Raw genomic sequence first — 8998 nt, 5'->3', positions numbered from 1 at the left:
CCCTGTAAAGTGAAAGGTGAAATGCAGTTTGGTAAGGATAGAGCAGTTTCACAAATTCAGATATTCTCCTTGAAACATCTCTTCCTGAGGGAAGTAGAGAATAGAATCTCAATGTTTCTGTGATCAGGTAACTATTTTTTTAAAGAATGCCTTTTAAGTGACTGGAAGAAATAAAATGAGCTCCTTCACTGTGGCAATATATTTTGTGTCTGTAGTTGTGCATCTTATTTTTTGTATGAATGTAGCAGAATATAATTTTATTTTCAAATGGATATTTCATAATAAAATTGAAAATGTCGAATTTTTTTATGACCAAATATATTGCTTAGTGTTACCCAAATATATTGATTGACTACTGTGTAGACTGTGCATTATATTGAAAAATTCAATATAAATAGAGAATGAAGCCAGGCATAGTGGTGCAGGCCTTTAATCCTAGTACTTGGGAGGCAGAGGCCACCCTGGCCTACATAGTGAGTTCCAGGCCACTTGGGGCTAGAGAGAGACCCTGTTTCAAAAATACCAAAAAAAAAAAAGGAAAAAGAAAAGAGAGAGAGAATAAACCACACCCCTGGTACTTACACATATCTAAAATCGTTCTTTGTAATAGTGTGATCCATGTAGGCTCTTGTAAGTTATCTTGATTAAAAAGTTGCCTTTTAGTCCTGGGGAGGTGGCTCAGTGATTAAAAGCACTTGCCATGTAAGCATGAAGATGTGAATTTGTGAATTCCCAGAACCCACATAAGAAGACCAGGGTGTGGCGGTGGAGAAAGAAAGCACAGTCCCTGGAAGTTTGCAGGCCACTAGCCTGGCACAGGAAGTGGTGATGAGGTGGAAGGTGGGGGCTGACACCTGATGTTATTCTTTCACATCCACACAAGCACCATGGCACACTGGTGGAGAAAGAAAGCACAGTCCCTGGAAGTTTGCAGGCCACTAGCCTGGCCCAGGAAGTGGCGATGAGGTGGAAGGCGGGGACTGACACCTGATGTTATCTTTTCACATCCACACAAGCACCATGGCACACTCACACCCACGAACATGTGCACACTTCTGTGCGCACATATCTTACACATACATACACAAAAGTTCTTAATTAAATTAAGAATATTACTGCTAACTTGTAACCCTTTTTATTACAGAGGAAAACATTCAGGAAACATCACAAGTTAAGAAAAGTTTGAGTGAAAAGGTTTCTCTCTACAGAGGTGACATCACATTACTAGAGGTGGATGCAATAGTCAATGCAGGTAAGTAGTTCACTTTTCTGTGATATGCTCTGTGTCTATTTAATATTTCAAATCAATTTTCTATACCATCCTGGTATAGAAATGCAATAAATATTTTCCTTCTTGATTAAAAACATTGAAAATTTATGTCTACCAACTAAGGCCACAGGACTACTGGAATAACAATTTGTTGCATAAAGTTCTTTAGAAAGAATTTCAGCAGTTATATGATTGCTAGTTTCATGCTTGAGTTAGTAATAAGTACAAGTTCAGCAAGCTTTTAATGTGAAGAAATTATTTCTCTTATTTTAAAACCCCCATTATTTGGCTTTAAGTTTTCATTCTCATTATTAACTGCATTTTAGACGGCATATTTTAATTATTGTCTAATTTTTCTTTTTGAACATTGGAGGAAAGATGACAGCATGTCATTTATGTTGTTCTGTGTCTCCTATATTTTATAATGTGGTTATACATCAATGTAACACATAACAATTGTGATGTTCTAAAATAAGTATTAATAACAGGGTATATAATGGTTTAATTTGTGATTTAGAAAGTTAGACCCCCTTTGCATGTTAAAAGTATCATGTAAAAACCAGTCTAGACTTAGATAAGGAGAGCCTTTAATCCCAAAGACGATTAAGATAGCAAAGGGAAGAGGAGATGATGGTCTTGGAGGCCAAGGAGAGCTGTAGTAGGAGAACTGTTTTGACCAGGATACCTGTAAGCGTCTCAAAGGTAAAGCAGGAAAGGGCTTTTCTTACATAAGCAGGAGGAAGCAAGCATAGTGAAAATTTCTAAAGGGAATGCAATGAGGGACTGACAGGAAATTAGATGGAAAGTATTTCTTCTGAGTCACCTGATTAAAGAGCCACTAAAAAGCGGTGGCACCTTCCACTACTCATGGTGGATCAGTAGTCAGAGGTTTGGAATAAGGAGAGAATGATTAAAGTTTGGTGAAGTCTATTACCCAGGCTTAACCAACTAGAATGGAAAATGGAGACCAAAAGTTCAAGTATGAGACAATGGACTGGGAACTTGTAGTGTTGGTATATGAACTTATCAGAGGCTACTGAGTTTTCTGTAAGTCATGAGAAAGAGTGCTGATGATCTGTTAAGCTGTCTCTCAGAATACAAAAGAGTGGGCAGAATTCCTGACTGCCATTGCTTTCCTGGAGTACAAGTTCAGTGTTGTCTCAAGATTACCTCTGGTGAAGGGTAAATTTATGTGCAGTAGGAAAATGCCTTGGCAAGTGAACTGAAGGAGACCTGGAATGTCAGTTCAGCATATGGCAGAGCTCTGGGGGCCTAGCAGGAATGCTGGAAGCCCAGCAAGCTTGTTCCTCTTTCAGACATGGGTATCAGTTGCCTTGTACATTTCTGCTTTGCCATAATCAGGGCTCAATTTTCGTTTTCTTCTAATGTCTCTGTACTTTCTCCTCTGCTACTTCTGCTGCTTTTTTGAAATGTAAAATTCCTCATCAGAGAGGAATATAGGTTGTTTCATTTCCACCCAATCTGGCAGGCTCCTCTTGGGTTGAATTTCATCCTCCTGTTACCTGTCAGGTTCAGGTCTTCCTTATATGTAGCTACTATGGATTGCGTGCGTGCGTGCGTGTGTGCGTGTGTGCGTGCCTGTGTGTGTGTGTGTGTGTGTGTGTGTGTGTGTGTCCCTTAGTATCAAGTTGTTTTTCTGTGCCCTGTGGTATCTCTGGAGAAGTTAGGGCCTTGGAAAGTATCTCATAAACACTCCAATACAGGGTTTTATGTAGATATCCTTGTAGTTAGCAAGTAATCAATGATTTATTATACCTGAATTTCTATAAATGTGTGAACTTTAATTCTAAAATATTTAAAATTTTCAAGTTTTTATAAATATGCTGCCAATCTTTCAGTATGTTCCTGAAGATTCTAGCCAACAATTCTTGTTTCATCTGTGGGGTACAGTTTAAGACATCTACTTCCTTTTGAACTATGTGAAGATTTCTTTCATGAGTCTTTTTTTAATCATTACCATAACACTGAATTTGCATGTTCATTGACAGTGGTAAAAATGACAGGTTCTATTAACCTGTGTGCCTGTGTTCTTCCACAAAGCATAGAAGGGTACCTTTTTCACTCATTCTTTCACCACCCAAAGCTATGTCTTGACTTTATGTTCTTAAGGAATATTCGTATGGTATATTTGTTGAACTGAACTATGTGCAATTGGATTTGTAGTACCTCTAATAACATATCCTGTACTGGAGACTTGATCCAGTGAACCAGGTTGGTTCTGGTCTTAAAAATTATTTGTTTGATAAATCAATAAAATTTTTTTTGCGGGGGGACATTGTAGTGCATATCTTTAATCTCAACACCCGGGAGGCAGAGGCAAGCAGATCTTTGTGAGTTCAAGTCAGCCAGGGCTGTGTAGTGGGAATTTACCTCAAAAAAATTTCTTCAGAAATTTTTATTGAAATAAAGCCAAGTATTTCAAATGGAAATATGTCTTTATCCTATCACTGTTTTGGTTCTTTTTCATTGTTTCTTGCCTTTTGCCTGTATGTATAATTTTTCATAGATGATATAGTGTACATGATTATGATTAATTAATTTGAAGAATCAACTTTTTTTCACTCTGAAAGACCATGGAGCTCACCTCTCTGGCTGGGATGGTTGTGATCTGCAGTGTTCTGCCATGTTCACAAGGACAGCCTCATCAGGAAGTTCCTTGGTGGATGGGAAAGAAATGCCAAATGTACAGGTAATGGCTTCATTTACAGCTTTCTGCTGTGCAGTTTGTTTGCCTGGTATGAAAGGAGAGGTACAGCTGTCAACCTTCCAGTTGAACAAGGCAACATGGCAGAAGACTCCAGAGCCACCTCCAGCGAAAGGCACTGCTCCCAGTCAAGGCGCCAAAGCGACCCAGCTGCCACTTCCCACTAGACTGCCAAAGCTCTCTTTCCATGACCACAGGTGTACATTGAAACACCTGGTCTTTGTAGCTCTGAAAGGAGTAGTGATTTGATACTTTAAGCTTCTTCCTAATGAAGTATGTGTGTTGAAATTCCTTGAATTTCTTTAACTATTACTGAGATAAACGTCTGACATATTCTTTCTAGAAAATTGTACACATATGGCATATTTTAATAAGCTGAGTTTTAATTGGTATCATATTGACTGGCAGGGAAGTTGCACAAACTTAGAACCTGTTTTAATTTAAAATTTTTATTTTGAAATAATTTAGTAAACTGAAAAAAAGGGGAAAGAAAAATAAGAGTTCTGCATACTCTAGTGTAACTTCTCCACAATGATGACATCTTGTAATCTATAGGGCAATATGAAACCTAGGAAATTGAGATCTTTTTACTTTTAGTGGTATTGAGGATCAAGTTGAGCCCTTGTGCATGTTAGGTAAGCACTCTACCAGTGAGCTACACCTAGTCCAGGAAATTGAGATTTATATATTGTTATTATCTAGACTACATACTTTATTTATTTTCTACCATTTCAACCTACATTTGTGCGTGTGTGTATGTGTGTGTGTGTGTGTGTATTTTATCCCATGTATAGATTCATGTAACTATCACCAAATACAGTCATTTTATTATGAAAGAACTCATCACAATCACCTGTTTTGTTTTAACCTGTATTCCTCAACCATGTTCATCATCTCCACAGTTTTGTCATTAAATTAAAAAAAATTTATTGAGCCTTTATTATTTCAATCAACATTTCTTAATCAAATTTAGATCCCCTCCCCCATCCATCCCCCATCCCCTCACTGAACCTCATGTTTTCTGAAATACATGTTAAGTCCTATCTAATCAAGTATATGTACCCAGATGTCCTGTGCAAATTCATCTACTGGGGTCTAGTCAGCCCAAATAGAGATCATAAGTAAGGCACACTCTCCCTCTCCCAGCAGCAATCAGTCTCCAATAATTCTCAGTCTGGGGTCAACCCACCACCCATTTCTCTCCTCTCCTCTGGGCTCTTGTTTAATTGAGTTAGCATGGATCCTGTGCTCACTGCCACCATTGTCACAAGTTCACATGTGCAAGCTTCCAGTGGCCTGAAAGCCTCTGCTTCCCTGTGTTCATGAACCAGCCCAGTTACAATCTTTCTGCTCCCTCTTCCTAAATGGTCCCTGAGACATGGGCTGAGGTTTATTATAGGAGTCCTATCCAGGAATACACACACTTCAGTCTCTTATTCTTTAAAACTTGGCCAGTTGTGGTCTTCTGTGTGCGTTACACTCTGTTGTATAAGGAAGCGTCACTGGTGAGAATCGAGCGATACATTAGTTTTCTTTCTACCCCTGTTCCGCTATGTTCCATGAGCTTTAGGTGTAGAGATTCAACTGTAGATATGTCATCTAGTACTGGGCATCTCTTAGATGTATATTCTCTGTGTCTAACCAGTTGTGGAATTCTGCAGTACCCTCCATCTGCTGCAAAAAGAAGCTTCTCTGATGAGTGCTGTATGCTTGTCTGTAAATATAAGGACCCATATTTAGCATGTGGTAAGAAATTTCATTTGTCTAGAGATATGAAAGAGATATGGTTTTCCTTAGAATCTATATCTTTTCCAGCCATATGTATTTGGCTGAGTTTACAGTGCCTCCCATGAGTTCACTCCCATTGAGAGGGCTTTAAGTCCAATTAGATAGCCATTGATTACACCCCAGATAACAGTGCCACTTCTGCATCAATATAGGTAGTTTACTGTGCCAGTTGTTATGGTTTTTAGGTTTTAGGGCCAGATTGGATTGTTGATTGATTTTCTCCCTTAGCACTTTGTATATTATCATTTTCTATCATGAGAGCTAATCTTCAGGTATAAGGCTTCCAGGTCAGTTCCTGCTCCATTGCTCCAAGTTCTATATCCAAAATATGTCCTGTCTTCGGCAATAGGGCCTTATCTACTAGTTCTGGGAGATAACCAGGAGTTTTGGCAATAGCCCATGTTATTTTAGGAGTCTCCTGGACCACTCTCACCAACCACTCAAAGGGAAGTCTCTTCTGTCTGGAATTGTGTTCCTTGCTAAACAACCCCTAGGTATACATATACATTAATGTTTAGACACTGTATGTGCATTTCTCATGGGATTTCAGGGGCATCACATTTCCTTCTGGGTTTCCTAGCCCCCTGAGATTCATTCATCACTATATTTTTCCTCCCATCCACACTCTCTCCTCCCTTCCAAGTCCCAGTGCCTCCATTATCCCCACCCGCCCTCCCCCCAATAACATCCACCTCCCACCATCCCCCTGCTCCTGATATCCCCCCCCACACCTTGCTTACATGTTCCTCCCTCCCCTCCTAGCTGAATGATCCCACTCCCCCCCTCCACCCACAGTGACATCTGTTCCCTACTATCTTGGGATCTTTCTTTTCATTTACCTCCATGTAATCTTTTTCATTTTCCTGAATCCTGGTGTTACATCAAAATATATACTCACATATAAGGGATTAGTGCTACGATCTACAAATGAAGGTAGACATACATTGCTTGCTTTTCTGTGTTGTGTTACTTCACTTAGTATAATCATCTCTAGTTCTGTCCATTTACCTGAAATTTTATAATTTCATCTTTTCTTACTGCTGAGTAGAATGCCATTGTATAAATGTACCATGTTCTCATTTTCCATTCATCAGTTGAGAGACATTTAGATTGTTTCCATTTCTTAACTATTATAAAAAGAGCAGCAACAAACATGGATGTACAGGTATCTCTAAGTCCTTTGGGTATATGACAAGCAATGGTATAATTGGGTCATATGGTATGTTCATTTTTAGTTTTTGGAGAGTTCTCCACACTGCTTTCCATAGTGGTTGCATGAGTTTGCAATCCAACCAGCAGTGAATGAGCGTTCCTCTTTCTCCACATCCTCCCCAGCATTGGGCGCCTTTTGTTCTCTTGACCTTAGCCAGTCTGACTGGGGTAAGATGGATGCTTAAAGTGGTTTTTAATCTACATTTCTTTAATTACTAAGGATGTTGAGCACTTTTAAGGTGCTTCTTAATGATTTTTATTTCATTGTTTGAGAACTCTCTGTTAGTTCTATAGTCCATCTTTTTTTTTTTTTTTAAATTAGAAGAAGCATTTCATTACAACAGCATTAACCTATTCAAAAACATTTTTCTGAGCTAGGGTACATCTCTTTCAAAATTGGCTGTACATTTTTAGGTTTACAGATGAATTATTACGCTTATACAATCTTTTATTATTGGGTCTTTTTTTTGTTTCTTTGTTTTTTGAGTTCTTTGTATATTATGGATATTAATCCTCTGTCAGATGTGTAGCTGGTAAAGATTTTCTCCCACTCATTGGGTTTCCTCTTCTCTTCCTTGGTTGTTTATTCTGCCATATAGAAGCTTTGTAGCTTAATGAGGTTCCACTTATTTATTGTTTACCTTAATGCCTGAGCAGCTGATGTCCAATTTTGAAAGTCCTTTTCTAGGCCTATATCTTAGATGGTACTGCACATGTTTTCTTCCAGCAGTTTCAAAGTTTCAGGTTTCATATAGAGGTCTTTGATTCATTTGGAGTTGATTTTTGTGCAGGATGAAAGATTAGGGTCCAATTTCATTCTTCTGCAGTTGATATCCAGTTTTGTCAGCACCATTTGTTGAAGATATTGTCTTTCCTCCATTGTGTGTTTGTGGCACCTTTGTCAAACATCAGGTGGCTGAAATTTCATGTACTCATGTTTTGGTTTTCTACTGTGTTCCATTGATCTATGTATTTATTTTTGTGCCAGTACCGTGCTGTTTTTATGACTATAGCTCTGTAATATAATCTGAGATCTGGTATGGTGATTCCCCTCAGCATTGTTATTTTTGCCCAAGATTGCTTTGGCTATTCAGGGCCTTTTGTGATTCCATATAAATTTTAGGATGATTTTTTCAAGCTCTGTGAAAATGTCGTGGTTATTTTGATTGCCATTGTGTTTAATCTATAGACTGCTTTTTGCAAGATGGTCATTTTCACAATATTGATTCTACCAATCCATAAGCATGGTAGGCCTTTCCATCTCCTACTGTTTTCTTCTATCTCTTTCTTTAAAAGATTTGAAATTTTCATTGTAGAGATCTTTAATGTCTTTGGTTAGGTTTATTCCTAAATATTTAATTTTTTTGAGTTATTGTGATTGGGAAGGTTTTCTTGAATGCTTTTTCTGATTGCTTGTTGTTGGTATATAGAAAGGCTGCTGATTTTTATAAGTTGATTTTGTAACCACCACTTTACTGAAAATTATAGTGGAATTTTTGGGATCTCTTAAGTATTATATTATATCATCTGCAAATAGAGATAATTTGACCTCTTCTTTTCCAGTTAGTACTCCTTTAATTTCCTTCTCTTGTCTTAATGCTCTTGCAACAGTTTCAAGCACTATATTGAAAGGGAATGGAGATAGTGGAAAGCCCTGTATGATTCTGATTTTAATGGGAATGCTTCCAGTTTTTCTCTATTTAGAATGATGTGGGCTATGAGTTTGTTGTATATAGCTTTAATTATGTTGAGGTATGTTCCCTCCACTTCAGTTCCCACTGGGACTTTTAACATGAATGAATGTTGGATTTTGTTAAAGACCTTTTCTGTGTCTATTTAGATGACCATGTGGTTTTTGTCTTTAAGTCCATTTATATGTTTTATTACATTTTTTGACTTACATATATTGAACCATCCCTGCATCTCTGGAATAAAGCCGACTTGAACATGATGGATGATCTTTTTGATGTGTGTCTATCTGTGGTTATGTGTGTCTATCTGAG

The 8998-nt window shown here is 38.0% G+C and overlaps 1 protein-coding gene across 1 annotated transcript in view; it reads left to right on the top strand.

The window, feature by feature from the left end:
* The first annotated feature begins 1149 nt into the window (after positions 1-1149).
* Macrod2 (mono-ADP ribosylhydrolase 2) overlaps positions 1150-8998 on the top strand; it is a 2130377-nt gene continuing 2122528 nt past the window's right edge. The window contains exon 1 of the mRNA XM_029565754.1: positions 1150-1252. The gene's annotated coding sequence lies outside the window, so the exon portion shown is untranslated. The remainder of the gene's footprint in view (positions 1253-8998) is intronic.

The sequence above is a fragment of the Nannospalax galili genome, unplaced genomic scaffold, assembly GCF_000622305.1.
Source record: "Nannospalax galili isolate Female #2095 unplaced genomic scaffold, S.galili_v1.0 scaffold1118, whole genome shotgun sequence".
Lineage (NCBI taxonomy): Eukaryota > Metazoa > Chordata > Mammalia > Rodentia > Spalacidae > Nannospalax > Nannospalax galili.
This window is presented reverse-complemented; position numbering and strand designations above follow the sequence as displayed.